Raw genomic sequence first — 21,946 nt, 5'->3', positions numbered from 1 at the left:
ACACCGCGGCGTGCAGTTGTGTTTAGTCCCTCCAGGCGGCTCTGGGGCCCGACCTTCTCCCCCACTGAGAAGCAAGGAAATTGGACTATTTATCCCCACAACCCCCCTATCGATCCATCATTTGTTGAGGGCTGCTTCCAGGGCAATAACTGGCCAGCACCTCCTGCTTGCCTTCTACATGGACTGTGCATGTTTCCACAGCTAGGAATTGTGCTCCCCTCTGCCAGCCCCCTGCAGGGGCCCAGGTGTTCATACAGGTGGCTTCTGCCTGTAGAGCTGAGCGCGAAGGGGAGGTGAGCTGCACTCCAGTAGCATCGGTGCTCGGCCAGTACCCCACACCCCCTCGTGCTTGTGCTCTAGGCCAGAGGGGCAGCAAGGTTGTTCTTATTATGAAGGGCCAGAGAGCCAATGTTTTCGGCTTTGCAACCAGAGGTCTCCGTTGCAGCTACAACACCTTTGAACCACACAGGTTCAAACCATGCAGGTCTACTTGTGCCCAGATTTTTTTCTGTAAAGGAGCGCAACGCGGTGGACGTATTTTCTCTTCCTTGTGACTTTCTTCGTGACGTTTTCTCTTTTCTAGCTTCCCTTATCGTAAGAACACGGTATGCAGTAGATACGACGTACAAAATCTGTGCGAATCCAGTTTATGCTGTCGGCAAGGCATCTGGTCCACAGTAGGTTATTAGTAGTCAAGTTTGGGGAGGGTCAAAAGGTAGACGTGGGGTTTTGACTACACGGTAGGGGGCGACACCCCGGAACCTACCGCTGTTCCGAGGTCGAGGGTACTCAATTCTACCCCTGTAGGAAGGGAGTAAGAGGCAGGTAAGGGAAGACTGCAGGACTGTGGGGAAATGGTGGCTGGCTGCTTGGCAGGGCTGCGGCTGTGCGGGGGAAGGCCTCCCTAAATGGTGCACCCTGGACCCCTCCCTTCCCTCACTCTCATCCCTGCCTGACAGTGTGAAAAAGTGTGTCAGCCACACCCACTGTGTACAGAAGCAGGTACGGCTGTGTTCCAGTGAAACTTCGCTGACAAAAGAGGCAGGCGGCTGTATTCGGCTCCCAGGCCATGGTTGGCCCTCCCCTGCTCTAGCCGGACTGGCCTCTAAGGTCCTCAGAGATGCCATACGTCCTCCTGCCTGCCCTGTCCACGTGCTGCTCCCCGCCCCGCTCACCACCTCAGCTCCAGGAAGCCTCCCCGACGCCCTTGGCCAGAGGGATCCTCCTATCTGCCCCCCAGTGGGCCCACACACCCCGTACTGTCCTTCAGAACACTTCTCACGCTGGTAATCGCATAATGAATTGTGTAATTGGTTGTCTAATGTCTGTCTCCCTCCCCAGAACGTAAGCCCCGTCAGTTCCCAAGGCCTGTTAAGTCTACTTCCTCACCCATCTGGAGCATCTCTCACCCAGGCCTCGGCAACAGTTCCTGGCTGACTCCTGGACGTGCCACTCCTCTGCTCAAAAGCACCCGGTGCTCCCCTGGGCCTTGTGAGAGCATCCAAACTTATAAGCAGCCCTCATGCCTCTGCCAACCTCAGCCAACTCCCCTGGCTTCCACCATGCTGGTCTACCAGTTGTCCCTGACTTCCTCCATGAGAATGCTCCCCTTTCTGTGCTCCCCAACATCAGTGCAGGCGCTGGGCTTCCCTGAGAGACCCTTCCTTTGTCCTCTCCCAGAGCCTCGGTTAGCTGCCCGCACCTCCACGGCCTTCTGCACTGACCCGATCTCATGGTTCTTACACCACATTGCAAATGACTGTTTATCTGACTGTCCTCCTTATTGGACTCTGAACTCCCCGAGGCCAGGAGCCAAGAACCTAGCCCCCAGCACCCAACACCCAGCACGTCACACCGTGCCAGAGCTTAGGAGGCACTCAGTGTCCGGTGAATGACCAAAAACCCTTGGAACAGCTAAACTGTGGTTTCTCTCCAGATGACTGGCAGGGGCACTTGGGTGACCTCTGGACCACCTATTAGTTTGTGGGAGGAGCAAGGATGGACAGAGGGGGCCTGGGCTGAAAAACAGTGCTGTCTCCACCTGCTTCTTTTCTCTACTGTTTTGTGTGGGGTTTTTTGGCAGCTTTTTGGTTGTCACCAACCTCAGAAAGCCATGGTCCTGAACTTGAAGACCTCCCGCTGCCTTCCTCTCCTTCCCACAAGCCCCACACAATGACTGCACAGAAGCAATGGCTTCTGATGTCAGGGGTACAGGACATCATGCCCAGGCCCTCACCTGTGCCCTGGCTCCTGAGACGAAGGTGCCAGCACCAGGAGAATACGGGTAGCCACCATGGGCCTCCACATTATCTTCTCCCACATCCCTGGGCAACAGAGGGGACAGGCTGGGATTGGACTAAAATCCAGGGGCTGGAGAAGAGGGACAGGAGGCGCTCCCTGGCTTGATGAGGTCCTGGCCTTCTGCTATCATAAGAGCAGACAGACCGAAGGGACTCTGAAGGACTCATCCCTGTCAGCCCTTTCCTCACTCAGAAAGGCCCCCTCAGGAGTTGCTTTGGTGTGGACAGCGCCGGCCCCCCAGAGTGTCCAGGCGTGCACACACTCACACACACACACACACACACACACACACACACTCACACTCTGTCACACACACACTCACACTCTCCCCCACCTTATCTGCAGCATACATTTCCTCCTCCAGGCTCCCGGCAGCCAGCTGTACTGTCACTTTTATGATTGCAGATAATTCACATTCAAACAAACTCTGACTCACCAGAGACACAGAAAGAAAATGCTCGTGAAGTAGGAACGCCTCAGCTCACTGTTTGCTCTCCCCTTTCCGGACATCTTTCATATCCGAAGAGGACCGTTGGGATAGGGGCTTGGCCAGCAATAGTGCAAGCCAGGGGACCACTCACGAAGGAACGGTAGGTCATTGTCACTAGGGAGTAGCCTCTCTGGACCCCAAGGGGAGGCATTTCCAATGGAACATTAGCTCTTCCATGTTCCTGGAATACCATATTCTTGGAAATGTTACTGCTTTCTACGATGAAATGCTCCATTGCTGGCCATGTGTCAGAATCACCTGGAGAGGTGGGCCAGGTGGGAGGGTAGCTTTTTGGTTTAAAGAACAAATCCCTGGCCTTTGCCAGCAAAACGTTGTCAGGCAACGGGGACTGTACTAGAAATCCCCACCTTACAGACCCTTAAATCCGACCTCTTAGCCCATCCCCACGAAATCTGAATTTCTATGGGACAAGGGACAGGACTACAGTCTTCCTTTTTTCTTCCTTGTAGCTAACACGATACTAGTTTTTCTACCTATGTGGGAACCATTGATTTGATAAATTAGTTCAAGAAGTCCCTTTAAACTCAGGTGGCTACTTGCTTCTGCATCAGGCAGGATGGAGATCATTTTGCGGTAACTCTGTCCATCTGCCACCAGTTTGGTCCGTGAAAAAATGGAGCAGAGTCCTTTCTCTAAGGATGCAAAAGCACTTTACTGTCTCTTGGGGTTAGTGTTTGAAACCTGAACGCTCAGAGTGTTTGACAATTAAGTGGCTAATTTGATTCATGTAGACCCCTGATTTTTCTTGAGGGAGGGTGAACTTGGCCAGTTTCTTGCCATCATCAGCTGAACAGAGGCCCTGTCCCAAGGAAGGGGCACCTAGAGCCCAGGGCTCCCCATGCCCGTTCTCCTACGTGAATCCTTCCCACAGAACTCTCTCCCCATCTCCCCCTGCTCCTTGTGAAGAGATCCGCAAGTCGAGACTATTGTCATGCATTCATTAAAGCCTCATTAATTATTAAAATGGTATTTATTGGGGTTTAGCAACTCTGAAATAAGATTTCATGTTTGTGGCTGTTGTGGAACGCTGGTAATTCTGTTCTTAATAATCGATTGTGATCTGTTTGACTTGGAATCGCATTTCTTATTAAACCTAAACCAAACCTTTATTTGAGACACTTAATTATCAGGGACACTAATTTGCTTCCCCTCAGGGCACCAGGGATTCTAAGTCCACATTGGGATGAGGGAATCCCACTCTGAGGACAGAGGAGAGTGCCTTCCCCGGTAGATAGGAAGGGTGATGGTTATTCATGGAGAGTACCATTTAGGGAAATAGTCCCCCAAGCTCCCATCTGCATACACGTTAACTGGCGCCTTAAGGACTGTGTTCTCATCTCATTAGAATGTCAGCACACCGTGGTGGGGTATGCGTGAAAGATACTAAGCTATCTCAGGAAGCTAACGTTGCCTCCCCATTTGGCTACTTCCAGGACCATGCTGGGTATAAAGAGGAAGGGGAGGTTCAGTGTTTTGGTGGAAAGAACACTGAGCTGTTCCTCCTTTCCTCAACTCTGTGAAGTCCTGTGTTTCTGCCCCATGAACTTGATGAGCATGCCCTCCTAGACAAGGTACTATTCCCAAAGCCACCTGCTAGTCAGGGCTCTGCTGCCTGTGGACAGGTCTGAGGTCCACCAATGCCAGCCCACCTGCTGACTCACACAGCACAGCACAGTAGAATGAGCACAGGCTTCACAGGAAGATGGGGGTTCAAATCCCAGAGCCGATGCTCATTATCTGTGTCTCCTGGAGATATTTACTATCCCTTGGAGCTTTGGACCCCATATCTCTGAAATGGCTGTGACAGTAACTACCTTGCAGGATATTTGTGAGGATTAAAGGTAATGAATGTGAAATGCTTGCATAGTAGCATGGTGCTTGGCATACAGAAGGTGCTCAATGAAGGTACCTACCTATCATCGCCTATGCTCATGCCCATTGTCCCACTGCCCCCCTTCTTCAGCCAGGACCTGTGTGGGCTTTTGTATTAGTTTTCTTGGGTTTCCATAAGAAAACATCACAGACTGGGTGGCTTACACAAGAGAAATTTCTTCTCTCAGAGTTCTGGAGGCTAGAATTCTGAAGTTGGTTTCTTCTGAGGCCTCCCTCCTTGTCTTGAAGTTGGCCATCTTTTCCCTGTGCCTTCACATGGTCTTCCCTCTGTGGGTGTCTGTGTCCTCTTTTTTTTTTTTTTAAGAGAGAGAGAGGGAGAGCACAAACAAGGGTGGGGCTGAGGGAGAGGGAGAGAGAGAATCCCAAGCAGGCTCCGCGCTGTCAGCACAGAGCCCGATGCAGGACTCAGTCTCACAAGCAGTGAGATCATAAACTGAGCCAAAATCAAGAATGGGATGCTTAGCCAACTGAGCCACTCAGATGCTCCTGTGTCCTCTTCTTATAAGGACATCAGTAGGATTGGATTAGAACGCTCCCTAATGGCTTCATTTTAACATAATCACCTCTTCAAAGACTCTCTCCAAATACAGTCACGTTCTGAAGCCCTGGAGGTTTGGACTTCAGCACATCGATTTTGGGTGACACAATTCAGCCCATAACAGATCCTATCACCACACAACCACTCATTGTCTGGACTTGATCCAGTTAGCTGTGAACTCTGCCTTTTCTGCTTGACCGTCCTTCTGCCATAGGACCTTTCCTTCCACTCTCTACTCCCCCTAGACAAGAGATGGGCCTGACTGGAATCAAGTTCCACTTGGGATGGAGTATTGATCCAGCCAAATAGTCAAATCAGAGGCATATTATGGAGAGATTTTTGGATACCAGGAAAAGGACGTGGAACTACTCTAATAATCTCATGGTCCTTTTGCTTAAGGATAATAAAACACACTTCCTAAAGTGGCTGACAGTATTAAATGAAATAAGTAAAGAGTGTAACCCAGTGCCCAATGCAATGTAGGCATTCAAATATTGCTATCCTTCTCTCTTGACCAGAAGGGATATGCTGAATATAGTGTTAAAGGAAGATCCATCTGGCCATGATGACACAGGGCTGTACCCGGGTGGGGACAGAAACTATTGGATTAACATGGATCAGGGCAGTCACTGTGGGATAAAGAAGAAGAAACATTCAAGAGACACCTGAAGGAGAAACACCGAATATAGGGGCATAGGGGCAGTTTGGAGATAAGGAGGGGAGAATGAAAAAGAAAGGGAGAGCTCAGAGTTGATCCCACGGTCTTAGACCTGGCTTAGTGGAGAGTGGTGCATTTGACAGAAAGCTGGAGGGGGGACGGGGGGAAGGGTGTTGATGAAGTCCACAGAGGTCGTGCTGAATGTGAGGGGACACCCTGGAGGCACTAGAGAAATGAGGGAGGCGGTCTGCAGCCATCTGCTGAGATTGTCGCTTTTGGCTCTTCTGTCCCGGGTGCCTCTCCTGGACCCTTGAACCACATGCCTTCCCGACCATAGGAGGCCCACCTGGGAGCTGCAGCTTGCTAATTAAGCTGTTGTTACTGATGGTGATGACTCTGGTCTTGTGTGCCCTGGGCCAGGGTTGGAGACCTGAGATAAAGGACCCCATTTCCAGCCCTCCCCTCCAGTTGTTCTCTTTAAAAAGAAAATAGGGTATTCACAGCTGAATTACAGATCTGTTTTCCCCATTTTCCAGGAGGAAAACAAATAGAATTCCTAAGCAGGAGTGTTTTTCTAGCTAAATGCCCTTGGTGAGTAGGACATTGTTATTCCAATATTGTTTATTTCAGACTTTCCAGGCCTTCTCAGATGCTTGACTTCACACACTCATTTTGCCTGCTTTAGTGGCAATTTAACATTGTAAACTGCCAGGAATAAAAGGGAAGAGGTACAGGCAGATGAGTTTTCAGGCGGCATGAATATTTTCTGACTCCCTGGCCAGGGATTTCTTTCGCATGTGAAAAGTCGGTTGAAGAGAGAGACAGTTTATTTCTTGATCGTCAATGACACACGGGTACTTTAAGACCTGTGGCAATCATCACCTTATTCAGGAACACCTTACTAGAGGTCCATCAATCTCCTGGTTTACTTTCCACTTACCAGACCAAGCTACCCCATCTAATATTGCAGGTGAGTGAACAGGCAGGAGAATGAATGAGTATGGATGGCCCATGAAAAGAGAACTATTTTCCCAGAGGAGGCCAGGAGAGGGAGGTTTTGGCTCGGGGTGGAAGGGTTCCAGGGAAGCGAGAAAAGCTAATCACAGTGACCAAGAGGAAGAGTTTAAGAACAACTATTGAAAGGCATTTCTCTACTCAGGGAGAAATGATCCAGGGAAAGGGAAACTTTCTAAAGAAGTGCTGCAAAGAGTCTATGGAAGAAAAGAGTGGGTTAGAATAGAATGAAATGGAGGCATTATATCTGGGGCTGGCAACAAAGGCTGAGAACCCTAGACACTGGCTCCGAGAGCAAACTGAATCCCAGAGGAAATGCAGGCTGAAATAGCTGAGAAGCAGGCTTTAGGTACTGGCTGCCAGTAGAGAGAGATCAAGGGAACAAAACAGCACAGAAATAGACTCACATGTACATGTGGGGAGATAGCCTATGATAAAGGGGTGTTGCAAAGCAGGGGGGCGAGGAGATCAATTAATAAATGCTCTTGGGCAAGTAGCAGATAATTGGAAGAAAAAGATTAAATAGGATCTCCTCCTCACTCCTTATACCAAAACAAATCCCACCTGGATGAAGGATAGACAAAACCATAAAACAGGAGAAAAAGTAAATGTATCGTGTGTGTGTGTGTGTGTGTGTGTGTGTGTGTGTGTTTATGCACAAAGTCAAAGGCTAAAAAAATCATCTGTGAAAATATATCTGTAACACAAATGACGAAGGGCTAATTTCTTTCATTTTGTCATCCGAGAGTTCTTACTATTCAATAAGGAGAAAGAGTTCTTAAAATTCAATAAAGTAAAAAGTTCTTAGGAGCCAGTAGAAAAAATGGACAAAGGACATTCGCCGAGAAAGAAAAAAAAATAGCTAATAAACATATCAAAACATGAAGCACTTCAACCGTCATTGAAGAAATGCAAACTAAAACACAGCTGATTTTTCAAAAATCTGTCAGACAAGAAAAGATTAAAAGTTTGATTATATCCTCATAACCCTTATGGGCAAGGGTATAGAGAATCTGGCTCGTTCATACATTTTTGGTGGAAATACAAGATGTGGTAGGACACCTTTGGAGGATAATTTGGCAATAGCCATCAAAATTTTAAATTCACACGTTGTTCAATGAGAATTTTAGGTTTAGGAATTTAACCTAGAGATATCTATTTACACATATGCACAAATACACATGTATAGGGTGTCCATTGCTCTGTCCCTGCAAGGGACTAGATATAATGAATATGCCCCTTCTTATGATACTAGTTTTATAAAGTTATAATATAGCTAATCGACGAATTAGTAGATAGGTATTAAAATGAGTAGAATTCATCAACGTTTCAGTTTTCTATTTCTTTGTAACCTGCCACCCCAAACATAGTAGCTTAAAACAAAAGCTACTGTTCACTGGCTTTAATGGCTCTGTGGCATGACTGGGTTCAGTCCGTCCAGTGGTGGTTCATTGCCTCTGTCCAGTATCGCCAGGGGTGCAGCAGTCATCTGAAGGCTCGACTGGGCTGGAAGGCCCAAATGGATCACGCTCATGGCAGGCAATCGGTGCTGCAACTTGAGCTCAGCTTGTGCTGTTGTCCAGTTGCCTCAGTTCTCCTCCTTGGGTCTCTCTATGTGATATAGCTCTCACAGCATGGTGGCCCGGTTCCAAGGGGAAGCACTACACACACCTGAAAGCAGAAACAGCAGTGATACTGTGAAGGTTATGTCTCTGAAGCAGTACGTCTCTTTCTCCATGTTCTGTGGAAGAAGTGGCAAAATCTTTGTGGCCATCTGTAATCCTCTCCGGTGTGTTTTCCATGTATACACATACACACACATCTACATGTACACCCACATCTACATCTACATATAGATATGTAGATGTGTGTGTGTGTGTGTGTGTGTGTGTGTGTGTGTGTGTATGCATGTAGGTGCATTGCTGTATGTAAATTTATAGAATGATGCACAAGAAACTGGTTATAATTTTGGCCTCGGTGAAAAAGGACTGACCTCTTTGTACCGTTGTATTCTTCGTATCTTCCAAGGGGTTGGGTGATCATTTATGGAGGCAGAAAACTGAGCTGTCATAGAGGATGGAGACTTTTGTCCCGGGGGCATGGTTTGAGGAACAGAATAGTATTTCCCTGAATGCTTTCTTTTGGGGGACCCTTGGCTTGTTTCGTCCTGAATTTTAATGTTTTCTGAGGTAAACTTTGGGACTGGTGTAGGTGATGGGGCCAAAATGCAGACGTCCAGTCATGGAAGCCCAGGTGTCAGGAACGACTCAGGCTTCCCTTCTTAGCCCCAGCTTGTGGAAACGAAGACATCTTACAATAAAGTGCTATCTGTCTATAGAGAGTAAGCCCGATACACACATGTGCACACACACGTGGATGGGACGGCCTCCTAGAGGAAGACGCTGTAGAGCCACGGCCCCGTGGCTGAAGTTGTACTCTGCTGAGATCTCTCGGCCAGATCGTCTAAGTAAGCAGACCCTGAGCCCCAGTCCACTGGAGACTGTCCCCTGCGGTCCTTTCCAAGCCTGTGTCCTGACAGTGCTATTTCTTCCTGCCGCCCCCCGCCCTTCCTCCACCCTCCACCTCTTCCTAGCTGTCATTCTGTGCTGCTGGGCTCATTTGGTTCTGCAGTTAAACGAGACCATCGTAGACATGCGCACACGTGTGTGTGCTATGTGAGTACATGGCTCACAGCTGTATGGGTGTGTACAGATTTGTGGGTGTGTGCAGGACTGTGTGACAGTTTTCTGGGCCTGCATATGAAGGAGCAGATGCTAAGAGACCCATGTAAAGTGCGCAAATATGTGACTATCGAGTCATATCTAATTGCACCTGTGTGGGGTCAATGGGGGGAGGGAGGAATGAGTCTGGTGGCCATCTCTCTGGAAAAACAGGCCTGGCAGTTCTAGAAAATTGGTCCAAACGATCTGACCGCTCCATTTCTTCTTCTTTTTTGAGAAAGGGGAATGAAGCAAAGAACACGGATGCTCCCAGCACAGCCACTGCCGACACTGGTTCCTGAGTGAGAGTCATGATCCGTGTTATGGGAGGAATCCCAAGACAAGGATGACAGGACCAAGGGAGAAGGATTCTCCCACGTTCAGCAAGAGCTTCCTTACCCCTTCCTTCCCATGGAGAGACAGGGCTTGGGGGCAGGCCACTGGACCAGACCCCGGACTCCTGGCTCCACGCTACCCGATACTGTCTTTTGCTGAGTGGATGGTCTTGCGGGAGGGGGCGCCTGGGTGGCTCCATTGGTTGTGTCCGACTCTTGATTCCGGCTCAGGTTATGATCTCACCGTCTGTGAGTTCGAGCCCCGCATCGGGCTCTGTGCTGACAGTGTGGAATCTGCTTAGGATTCTTTTTCTCTCCCTGTCTCTCTGTCCCTCCCCTGCTCTCACTCTCTGTCTCCAAATAAATAAATAAACAATAAAACAAAAAGGAGCATGGTGTTGAGAATCAGCCAGCCCTGTGTTCAGATGACAGCTCCGTCACTCCCTATCTGACCAACGTGAGAGAAGTTGCCTAATCTCTCTGGCCTCAGTTTTCTCATCGGTAACATGGGAGTGAGGTAATAACAGTACCTACCTTGCAGGCTGTAGAAGGGGGTGAAATGTAAAATGCTTACTACGGAACTTCGGCTCAGGTCACGATCTCGTGGTTCGTGAGTTCGAGCCCCGCGTCGGGCTCTGTGCTGACAGCTCAGAGCCTGGAGCCTGCTTCAGATTCTGTGTCTCACTCTCTCTCTGCCCCTCCCCTGCTCATGCTGTCTCTCTCTGTCTCAAAAATAAATAAAACATTAAAAAATATTTTTAAAAAATGCTTACTATGGAGCCTGACACAAAACAGGTAAGGACGCTGCTGCTCACAATGATTTTGTTTGCTCCTCACAAGAGCCCTGTGAGCAAAGCTGCTGCACAGCACAGCTCTCTGGAGCTCCAGTCATCCGTAGTCTGTGCAACTGGCAACCTCTGGCCTTGTGCAGTACGCGGCCTGCACAACCATCCATGGTGGCCTGGCCTGGGAGGTAGGCCAGACAAGGTAAATAGGCAGGAAGTGGCACAGCTGGAATGAATCCAGGCCTCCCGGCCTTTTAGAGCAGTTCCCACTCTGCCCCAGCTGCCAGGGGCCTGACCAGTAGTCATAGTTCAGAGAATATGCCATCCATAGCCCTCCTCACTTTGGTTCACACTCACCCTGCACCATCCTTCACACCACCCCGAAAATAAACAGGCTCGTCAAGAGGAAAAGCAGCAATCGTCCATCAGGCGTTCCAGCCAGAATAAAAGATCGCAGCTGGCATGACCCTTCATGAGCAAGGCAGAACTGGGCCTTGTTTCCTCCTGCAGGCTGTCCCCTCCTGGGGATAGATTGGGCCCAGATGGCCCCCAGTTCCATCAGCCCCCTTCGGGGGACGACATGCTCCCTGTGAGGCAGCACACACACATCGCCGAGTGCCCGCCTTCTAGGACGAGCATCTTTGGCGCATGTGGAGACACAATGGGGCACACCCAAGGGGCCTGGCAGAGAGGGCCGCATCCGCTCCTGGGGGCAGGATGAGGCGGGGAATCCGACAGCCTTCTAGAACACAAGTGTTTTTCATCTGGCAGCCATGGGTGTTTTGTTTTGCTCTGCTTTGCTCTGGAAAGTGTCCACGGAGGCCGTAGGATGCTGCTGAGAGAGGAGCCAGTGAGAGTGCAGGGCTGAGGCTCCCGTTCCCTCCAGCTCCCTGGAGCCAGCCTATCAGAGGAAGCTGTCTGTCTGGGCACCGATGCCCACCACCCTTGGACTTCACATGAAGGTGTGACATGCCCAATAATGATCATAGTAATCACAATGTCATACACCTGTGAATTCCTGTGCACTTTTCAAGGAGATCTTGCTTGCCTTCATTTGTTTTCACTGCAAGTACAAGCTTGTACAACTACCTGTCACTACCATCAGTAGGCTACACTCCGTATGGCGAGCCCCATGCTAGGCATTTTTTCATGCATCATCACCTAATTCTCACAACAGACCTAGGATGTAGGTACTCTTCTCCCCCATTTCACAGATGAGGATCTCACTGGGAAACTTAGTTGGGGAACCCGTGGAGGCTTACCCAAGATCATATAGCTGGTTAGTGGCAGAGCCCAGGTTCAAAATCAGGTATCTTTTTTAAAATATTTATTTCTGGGAGATCACAAGCAGGGAGGGGCAGAGAGATGGGGACAGAAGACTGAAGCCGGCTCTGCACTGACAGCAGTGAGCCCGGGATGGGGCTTGAACTTACAACCCGCGAGATCATGACCTGGGCCAAAGTTGGATGCTCAACCAACTGAACCACCCAGGCGCCTCTCAAAGTCAGAGACCTTTGACTCCACGCCCACACCAACAAACATCATGCTTTACTAATAAGTTAAGTAGGGAGGTATGTTATGACCTTGTTATAAACAAAGAAATGGAGGCCTAACACATGTTAAAGAACTTGCCCAAGACCACAAAGCAAATTGATGATGGCTCTAGAACCCTGGACCTGGCCCACACTGACAAATCTAAGGGTCTTAACAAAATAAATTAAAAAAGAAAAAAAAAAAAAACCTAAGAATCTTTTATGACACCTTCATAGAATGTTTGCCTTCCCTCCTTATAGTGCAGGCCAGCAAAGTCTTGTTCAAACTCTCCCAGTAAGGATGGGGATTGGCTGTTCCCAGGCTGGGAGCGGACTCCGGGACTCCTTGTGGGAGCTTCCCTGAGGTGGGTGGGGTACCAGCTCATCTCCTCTGCCTTCTGCCTTTCCATCTCCCTCTTCTCCTCTCAAAAAGGGAGTTCTGCAGTCTTCTGCTCCCCTTTGCTCGTTAGCACACTGCAGGGGTTCCTGAGCACAACAGGAGAAAAGCTGCTTTTAAAGATAGCCAACCTAATGACTTTCCGAGGAGTCTCCGTTTCAACATGGCGGGCTGCAGGATGGTAGGTTGCAAGCTCAAAGCCACCAAGGAGAAAGGGCCATTGATTCAGAGCGTTTATGCCCTGCTGCCTCCCTGTTGCTTCTCTTGGATGTCCTTCTGTAGCAGTGAGAACACAATCCCCACTGCCTCTCCCACCATGACACAGAACCTAGGGGGCTCAGTGTTTCAGCATGGCATGTTACATTGCAATGGGTGCATAGACCAATCATTTGTGACATCAGCTCATCTAGGGATTCGTCATTGGGGGAGGGGAGTCCTCACGCGTGCAAACATACATACGCACCAATCTGATCGTGCAGTTCATTTATTGTCTGTCAAAGAGACTGTGTTACTCAGAAATGAACCTTGGTGTTGGGAAGTGATTGAAATACATTGAGATAATTTCTCTGTAGCTACTGTGTTCAAATGGACCTTTCATGACAATACAGTGTGGTTTTTGCAAAGAGACACTGACATATGCCCAGGCTTTCAGAAGCTATTTTGGGATGAATGGACTGCTGGGCTGGCTTTTGTGGGTTCTCGTTAAATGAAATGAATCTGGAGGCCTTAATTCTGGGCTTTGTCTACATGACCGGACACAAAGCAAGGAGTTGCTGGCAGGGTTGAGACAGGAGCTGGGTTTAAAAGGATGGAGCTCATTAGCCCAACGCTGCCGAGGAGGGTGTGGGGATAAATGTCCTGCCTGTAAAGAAGATCTCAGGGTGATATTAGCCCACCACAAATTAAGGCCTGTTGGATATCGTGGGGCAGGGATGGGGGTCGCAGGAGAAAAGATTGAAAGTGCTGAATGGTGGGATGAACCTCCCAGAGAGACAATAACTGCCCCCCCCACACTGGGGTTCCCACCTGCTTCTTGGGACCAGCTCCCCAACCCTCTGAGAATGGTGCCCACTGGCTCCCCTCTGGGACAGGGTCTAGCCAGGGAGGGATTTGCCCTGGCAAGAAGGACAGCACAGCTCAGTGTTGTCCAGGAACAGAGAGAGAAGTTGGTAGAAGGAGATTATGGTACATGTAGCGTAGTGTGGTAACCGTGATTAGCTTTCCAGCCCCCTGCCTGTACTGGGTTCTTAGGAAGAAAGGGGCCATATGGAAGGAAGAACAACCCAAAGGGAAGAGTAAAAGGGGCTAAGGAGACAAGGCTGCTCTAGTAGGCGGCCTCCCAACAGCTCTACACAAGTGGTAAGATGGGTTTCCCTCTCGGAAGTGTAAGCATTCCCAAGCTCATGTGACATATTCTGCTGACCCAGGGAGCTGGAAGAGGAGGATTGGAAGCGATCATGGTTGTAACCTGTATCCTTTAATTATAACCACAAAAGGGTGTGGGTTTGGGGCGCTCGGTGGGCAAGTGTAGGACCTTGGATTTAAGATGTCAACTTTGAGTTCAGTCCTCCAGGAGTGATGCCTTTGGCATGTGGTTCTTTATACAACATTCATTCATTCTGCAGACACCTCCTGAGTAGCTGGCGTGTGTTGGGCACCGTGTCGGGGCTGTAGGATGCAGTGATAAACAAATCAGACATTTTCCCTGCCCTTGAGGAGTTCCCAGCCTGGGGACAGATGCGGATACGTAATTTATTACAATTCCATAGCATACAGTAACAAATTATTTTTTAAAAGGGCAGAACAGGATATGGTGACAGTAACTGACTATTCGATGGGGGATGATCTAGGAAGTTTTAACAGAAGAGACTTTTGAGCTGGTGTTTGAGGATAAGTAGGAGCTAGTAAGAAAGAGAGGAAACGTAGGTAATCCTGACACAAGGGAGCACGTACAGAATATCTAAGGCAAGAAAGAACAAGGCAGTAGCAAGAAGTCAGAGGTGCACAGAGGCTGTGACATTCTTTCCTGGCACCGTTCATCCACCAAGAAGGGAAGGCAGCAGCCAACAAGCAGCCTTTGAGCGATGCTTGAAAGCCTTTCATATCCAGGATTTCATTTGCTTCTCCAAACAGCCTGGTGGGTATTAGCCCCATTCTACAGATGAGTGATGAGGTTGGGATTCAACACAACTTGTTGGAGGGGAGGGAGCCACCAACATTCAGTCTTCTCCCGCCAGAGTTGGTGTGGAGCATGAGGGCAAGAGGAAGGAGGGGTGGAGGAGTGAATTGGCCACGCTATTCTTTCCATTGGTCCTAAAAGGAAATGAACTCCGCCTCATCTGGGATCAATGGCTCCAAATTATCAAACATAATTTGTAAACCTTAGAAACTGAGGTGGATAGGGAATATTAAGATGTCTCTGCACCCAGGGACGCCAGGGTAACTCAGTTGGCTAAGCATCCGGCTCTTGATTTTGGCTCAGGTCATGATCTCATGGTTCGTGACATCAAGCCCTGTGTCAGGTTTTGCGTTGACAACATGGAGCCTGCTTGGGGTTCTCTCCCTCTCTCTGCTCTTCCCCGCTCGTACATTCTCTCTGTCTCCCTCTCTCCCAAAATAAATAAGTAAACATTTAAAAGAAAGATGTCCACTGAGAACAAACTGAGTGTTGATGGGAGCGGGAGGAGGGGAAAGTGGGTGATGGGCATTGAGGAGGGCACCTGTTGGGATGAGCACTGGGTGTTGTATGGAAACCAATTTGACAATAAATTATATTAAAAACTAACTAAATAAATAAATAAATAATTTGTAAATAAATAAATAAATAATAAATAAATAAATAAATAAATAAATAAATAAATAAAAGCTGTCTCTGCAGCCATCCTACCACCTCAAAGCATGCTGGAGAGTCCTGAGAGCCTTGCAGGGAAGTGATTCCTATCAGTGCAGCAGCTGTCCCTGGTGGGGCCACTCTGTTGGTGTTCATCATATCACTATCCTTCCTGTTATCCAAGCTCAAAACCTTGGAAGTCAAATGTAACCGCTCCCTTCCTCCTGCACAACAGTGAATTTTCAATAGCGCTGACATCCATCCATTCCCTTCCATTTCCATGACTCCCATGCTGCTTGAGACCTTTAACTCATCAACAGGCTTCTCTGAGTCCACTTCTGTCCCTTTCTCCTAGTGCAGTCCATCCCGTGTAACACCAGAAGGGCCCATGATCGTGATCTAACGCAGAATTTTGGCCACTTCACTTCGCCATTCAAAACCGCCGTAGCATAACATAAGCGCTCAGTAAATGGGTGAATGAAATAGACTTGAATGAGTATCTACACCACCTATGCATTAAATGCAGATCCCTCCATCTGCATGCACACACTCCAACAACCGGGTCTCAAGCTACTTTTTCAGCCTTATCTTCAACTACTCACTCACACTTGGCCTGCTCCACAGATAATTGGGACATTGCTTTTCCCCGAGAGGAGCTTGTACTTTTCCATTCTACTTTGATGGTGGCCGGTCCTGAACAAGAAATCCCCTCCTCACTCTATCCTCGCCCATCTCTCTGTGGCAAAGTGCCTCCCATCTGTCAAGACCCTTGTGGGATGTTCCTCCACAGGCCATAGAAGGCCATTCCTAAAAGATGTGTGCATCCCTCTGTGTGTTTAAGAAACAAGGAGAGAAGCACATTACGTTACTTCTCAGGTCACAAATCGTTTCGGTTCTCTGAATCTCATTTGTATTCATCTGTTCAAAAATAGTGGTATTGACTGTCCCTTATCTCACAAAATTGCCAGGAAGATCCAATGAGATCATGTATGGGAAGGTATTTAGCAAATGATTATCTGGAGCCAAGCATTAATAGTTACTATTCACTTATTATAATTATTAGTATACATACATTTTTCTCTTCCTGATTAGCCCAAGATCTGCACTAACCACTAGCCACATATGGCCAATGAGCACTTGAAATGTGGCTAGTCCAAACTGAGATGTGCTGTAAGTATGAATTTACCTACCAGATTTTAAAGACTTCCCACCAAGGGGTGCCTGGATGGCTCAGTTGGCTAAGCATCTGACTTCAACTCAGGCCATGATCTCATGGTTCGCCAGGTTTGAGCCCGCATCAGGCTCTCCACTGACAGCATGGAGACTGCTTTGGATTCTCTGTCTCCCTTTCTCTCTGCCCCTCCCCTACTCACACACTCTCTCTCTCTTTCCAAAATAAATACACACTTAAAAAAATAACAATAGAAAATAAAGACTTCCTACCAAAAAAACAAGTAAAATATCCAATTAGCAATCTAATTAATAACTTTCCTGAGGATCGCATGTTGAACTAATAATATTTTGGGTACCTTCATTTAAATGAACCATACTATTGAAATAAAGTTCACGGTTTTCTTTTGCACGCCATGTGGACACTAGGAAATTTCCAATGACATATGTAACTCGTTAGCTTTCTTTTGGACATCGCTGCCCTAGAGAATTGGAAGTGTGTTGTATTACGTCCTAGAGTACCTTGTGGGAATACCATCTGTCCTTGTTGGATGGATTATGGTGTGAGTACACTCTTTTCTTCATCCACTCAGGAGGCTTGGAGGTGATATTAGACTGTGTGAGGATGGGTTGGGTGCAGGGACTCTGACTCTGCCATCACCTCCTCTGCAGTCTCCTGTCTGTATGTGGCAACAGGTTACGCTCCGGTGGTGCCCACCATCACCACTACACCTCCTGGTGCTCAGAAGGCACAGGGCAATGGCCTCACTTCCCCTTTTTCCTGGCCTGCTCCCCTGCCAACTGCCGTTCCCATGGTTAAGGGGTCCCACATATTGGAAGGGGAGGGGAGGTGAATTAGGGTGGGATTTTTCACGTGAAAGCGAAACTCCCTATTGAATCACCTGCAGGCACCTCTCTTCCCCAGAGTAACATCTTGAGATCAAGGTCCCCTGGTTTCCCTGTCTACGCAGCAGGACACGGGAAGCACTTTCCCTCCTGCATACAAAGAGGCGGTGACTTGGGCGGGAAACCTGGAGCCTTTCCTGCTAGGGAACATGATGAGGCCACCTGTCTTCTCTGGGAGTCACTGCCAGAGCAGGATGAGAAGCCAAAGGCAGTTGGAGTCCCTGAGACACTGGACGGCGACACCGGGCAGCACTCCCCAGGCCCGCCACAGGCCACAGACATTGCCAATCTTTTCCCGCCTCTCCGACTCACTTTTCCCCTTCCATTTGGATTCCTCATCCTCCTCAGGCAGCAGAACCTTGGCTTTGCCACTGTGATGCAGTAAAGGGACAGCCCTGAGCAGGTGCCTTGACGGCCTGCCACCTTCAGGACACACGGGCCAGTGTCTCCGTGAAGGAGCGTCACCACCAGGCCCTGCTAGCGGCTGCCAGTAGTGACCTGTCATCTCCCCGCGGCTGACCCACCAAGACAAGCCTGCAGATGACAATACCCAAAGTGGGGGGACCCTGTGGCCCTGCCTCTTTTTGACTCCGTAATAGCATTTGAAGAGATTATATGACTTTTTAAAATAGAGTCTTAGCAGGCCTGGGAGAGGGATTTGTCTCTCCTGAGTGTCTTTTCTTCAGGATATGTGTCAGAAGGACTCTTAAATCTTCAAAAAACCTTCATCTCTCCGTGAGATGAGAACGTGGTAGCAGGAAGGCACAGTAAAAAACCCTGCTGATAGACAGATGGAATGGTGTAATTATACGCAGGAGGGAGAGAGAGCGCGTTTGCTGAAATTATTAGTGTGGGCAGACAATTAGAGGCTTTTCCAGAAGATTACACTTTTCCCTCCCATCTGCGCTCCATTTAGGAGTTTTTACATTCACAATGCTATTTCCTCCTCAGCTGTGCCATTTGCCATTTTGCCCAAATTATTATTGTGCTTGACTTTGCATTGGTTCAGACTTCCCCAGCATCCCGTCTTCTCTTCTTGGCACTTGGCCGCTCTCTGAGCCTGCTCCCGCTCTCCTTCTCGGCCTTCCAGGCTCTTTTGCCCTTCGCCCTCCCCCTCTTCCTACGTCTCTTGCCCCCCAAGTTGAAACTTGAAACGTCTACCAAAAGTATGGCTGCTCGCTGGGAGGCTGAGTAGGATGTGATCTGCTGTGAAATAAGAAAAGATGATCAAGGCAGTCTGTAGCACCGCTTTCTGCCCCTGGGACCCGCTCTGAAGCCGTAGAAGAGGCTGAGTCCCCAGGAATAAGCATTTAGCATCTGTGGTTTGGAGGGGGAGTAAAGAACCAGTGTTCTCTTTCCGTCCAGTTTCACCTGAGTTCAGGCCACAGGATGGGTCCGAATCTTCTGACCTCTTATGGGCCCTAGACTCCAGCACCTCATTCATACTCCCTATTCATTCATTCATTCCTTCATTCAACACAAAGGCATTGAATATCTATCTATGGTGTCCAGATCTTTGAACTTAATCCCCAGAGAGTGGGAAAGAAGGAATGCTTATTCCATGGTTGCTTTGAGTCAGGGCCTGTGAAAGGTACTTTGGCAAGTAGGAATTATCTTCACATTCCACCCGGGAAAAGAGGTTCTAAGACGTTAGGTTACTTGCCCAGGTCAGAGACAGAGCATCACGTCCTGGATCTCTAGCTTCAGAGCAAGTGCTCTCTACCATATACCTTTGGTCCCAGGAAAATGGAGGACGTCCCTGCCTTCTAGTAACCCTGTCATCCACTGGACAAACAAGCACATAAACGATTGCAATAGTAACTAAGGAGGGCACGAGCCAGGGGAACAAAGGTCTGCAGGAGCCGGGAGGAAGGAGCGACCAAGCATTTACAAGGAGCCAGAGGGGAACGTGCTAGAACAGCAGCCTGAACGATAAGTAAAGTTTGCCAGGGAGAGAAGCAGGAAGGGGCATTCTGGACAGCAGGCATGTAAGGCAGGCGGTTGAAAGGAAGGAGCCAACGCTTCTCTTCAGTGCATTTTCTGTCCAGCCCTTTCGCATTCGTTATGCCATTTAATACTCAGGGCAACCCGCAGGTAGTCCTCAGTGTCTCCACTAATGCAGGTGAAGAAATGGAAGCTCGGGAAGGGAGAGTGACTTGCTTAGAGAGGAAGGCGAACAACAGATGCACAGTCTGAGCCCTGGACAGTCTGACTCTAGTCTACCTCCTGACCTTTGCCTCGAGAGAGCTGAAGTGTGTTTGGACAATGGGCTCTATTTGGTGTGGCCAGCACATGGTGCAGACAGTACATGCAGGAGGAACTTCTGAGGCAGGAAGGGAGCCGGATGCCAACTCACCAAGGGCCGTATGAATGATGCAATGGGTTTGACCCATCTGTGGTGATGTGGCACCATTATGGGGTATGGTGTGTTGATGGTGTGGTGTGTAGGTTGGCGGTAAACGACAGATATTGGGAGGATAGCCATGATGGAGAATAAGCCTGGACGTTTGGAAATCACTTGGAAGGTGGGTCCAGAGGTCAAGGTAAGAGGTGATGTGTCTGGGCGCCTGGATGGCTCAGTCGGTTGGGAGTCCATCTCACAGTCTGTGAGTTCAAGCCCCACATTGGACTCTGTGCTGATGGCTCAGAACCTGGAGTCTGCTTCCAATTCTGTGTTTTCCTCTCTCTCGTTCCATCCCCTGCTCTCTCTCTCTCTCTCTCTCTCCCTCTCCCCCTCTCTTTCAAAATTAAATAAGCATTAAAAAACAAGAGGTGATATGCCTGATGTAAGGCTGCGGAAGCAGCAGCAGGACTTGGTACCTGATTGGAGGTTAGGAACGAAGATTGTGTCGCAGTTGAGGCCAGCTCAGAAGTTACAGCCTAAGAAACTGGGTGGACGATGTTGCTGCTAACTAAACTGGGAACTCAAGGAGGAAGAGAAGAAGGTTCGGGAAGAAAAGAGAGAAGGATGAATTAATCGAGAAGGAAGCTTTAAGCCATCAAGGCTTTCTCAGCCAAGGCATCAGAGGAGGCAGCAATGTCAAAGAAGTGGGAATGTTCCCATGAATTATAGATAATCTCATGCCTTCCCACTAAAAATAAATTACAAAACAAAGTTTTCCAGGTGACTGTACATCTGGCCACCTGCTCGAAAGTCTCCATGGGAGAAAGAGGATCCTCTCAAACCCAGAGTTCCCTCTCCCTGCTTCCTTCCCTTCTTGCAGACCCCAGCTCCCCCTTTGTAGTGCTTCAGAGCCCCAGCAACATGGAAGTCCACAGACAGGCAGACACGTGTAAACACACAAACAGACAGACCCCACGCCAAGGAATTGGCCCGGTCCTCATCAGAGTTCTGGATGATGAGTGGTGGCCAGCATTTCTGGCTAGTAAAGAATTCTGGGGCAAGGGGACCCCAATGTCTCTGGAAGGGTTTGCTGAGCCTGGAAAGATGGGGGTGCACTGGCGAGGGGTGTAGAAGGTGAAGCCTTGGGAAATGCGGAAGGAACTAATGCCAAGTTTATCAGCCAAATGGAATTCAGGCTGCCGTGTGACTGAGAGACTTGGGAGGCAGAAGGAAGCAAAGCTAATCCCAGTGGCGGTGAGGTCTCTGTGCTGTGGGACCGAGAGAAGAGCAAGCACTGAGCCAGGAATCAGGAAAACTGATTGCCCTTCTAACTCAGACATTAGCTTAGTGATCTTGGACAGGTCACTTATTCTCTCAGCTCCCTCTGCCATTTTATAACTCTGTGGTTGCTCTGATCACACAGATAGGAGCAACCCCAGAAATATCCATGCCGAGTAAGGGTCGGCACACTTTTTAGGAAGGATTTCTGGTTCTGTGGGCTCTACGAACTCATTCATAGCTAGTCATCTCTGCCTTCAGAGTGTAAAAGCCACCACAAGGGCGCCTGGGTGGCTCAATTGGTTAGGCGACCGCCTTCAACTCGGGTCATGATCTCGTCATGGTTTGTGAGTTTGAGCCCCATGTTGGGCTCTGTGCTGACAGCTCAGAGCCTGGAGCCTACTTCAAATTCTGTGTCTCCCTTTCTCTCTACCACTCCCCTGCTCACACTCTGTGTCTCCCTGTCTCTCAATAACAAATAAACGTTAAAAAAAAATTTTTTTTAAAGCCACCACAGAGAGAACACAAACAAATGGGCTTGGCTGTGTTCCAATACAGCTTTATTTACAAAAACAGAGAACAGCCAGATTTGGCCATTGTTTGCTGACCCTTGACATAGAACATTCTGGGCACAGGGACCCTTGCAATCTTCCAATCAAAGCAACGGAGTGAGGGAGACTTCATCTCTTGGAGAGTCCCCAGACACACTGCACAAGTCCAAAAGAAGAGGTTAC

At 48.8% G+C, this 21,946-nt stretch overlaps 1 protein-coding gene and 1 long non-coding RNA gene across 3 annotated transcripts in view; both read left to right on the top strand.

The window, feature by feature from the left end:
* The window catches only part of KIRREL3 (kirre like nephrin family adhesion molecule 3), a 547,667-nt gene that overhangs the window by 270,824 nt on the left and 254,897 nt on the right, over positions 1 to 21,946 (top strand). The window lies entirely within an intron of this gene.
* LOC122200678 lies at positions 588 to 1,295 on the top strand. Its single transcript, XR_006193889.1, has 2 exons — positions 588 to 677; positions 960 to 1,295. It is a non-coding gene; the product is annotated as an uncharacterized LOC122200678 (long non-coding RNA).

This window comes from Panthera leo, chromosome D1 (assembly GCF_018350215.1).
Source record: "Panthera leo isolate Ple1 chromosome D1, P.leo_Ple1_pat1.1, whole genome shotgun sequence".
NCBI classification, from domain to species: domain Eukaryota; kingdom Metazoa; phylum Chordata; class Mammalia; order Carnivora; family Felidae; genus Panthera; species Panthera leo.
The sequence above is the reverse complement of the archived record's forward strand: the minus strand, read 5'-3'. Positions and strand labels throughout refer to the sequence as shown.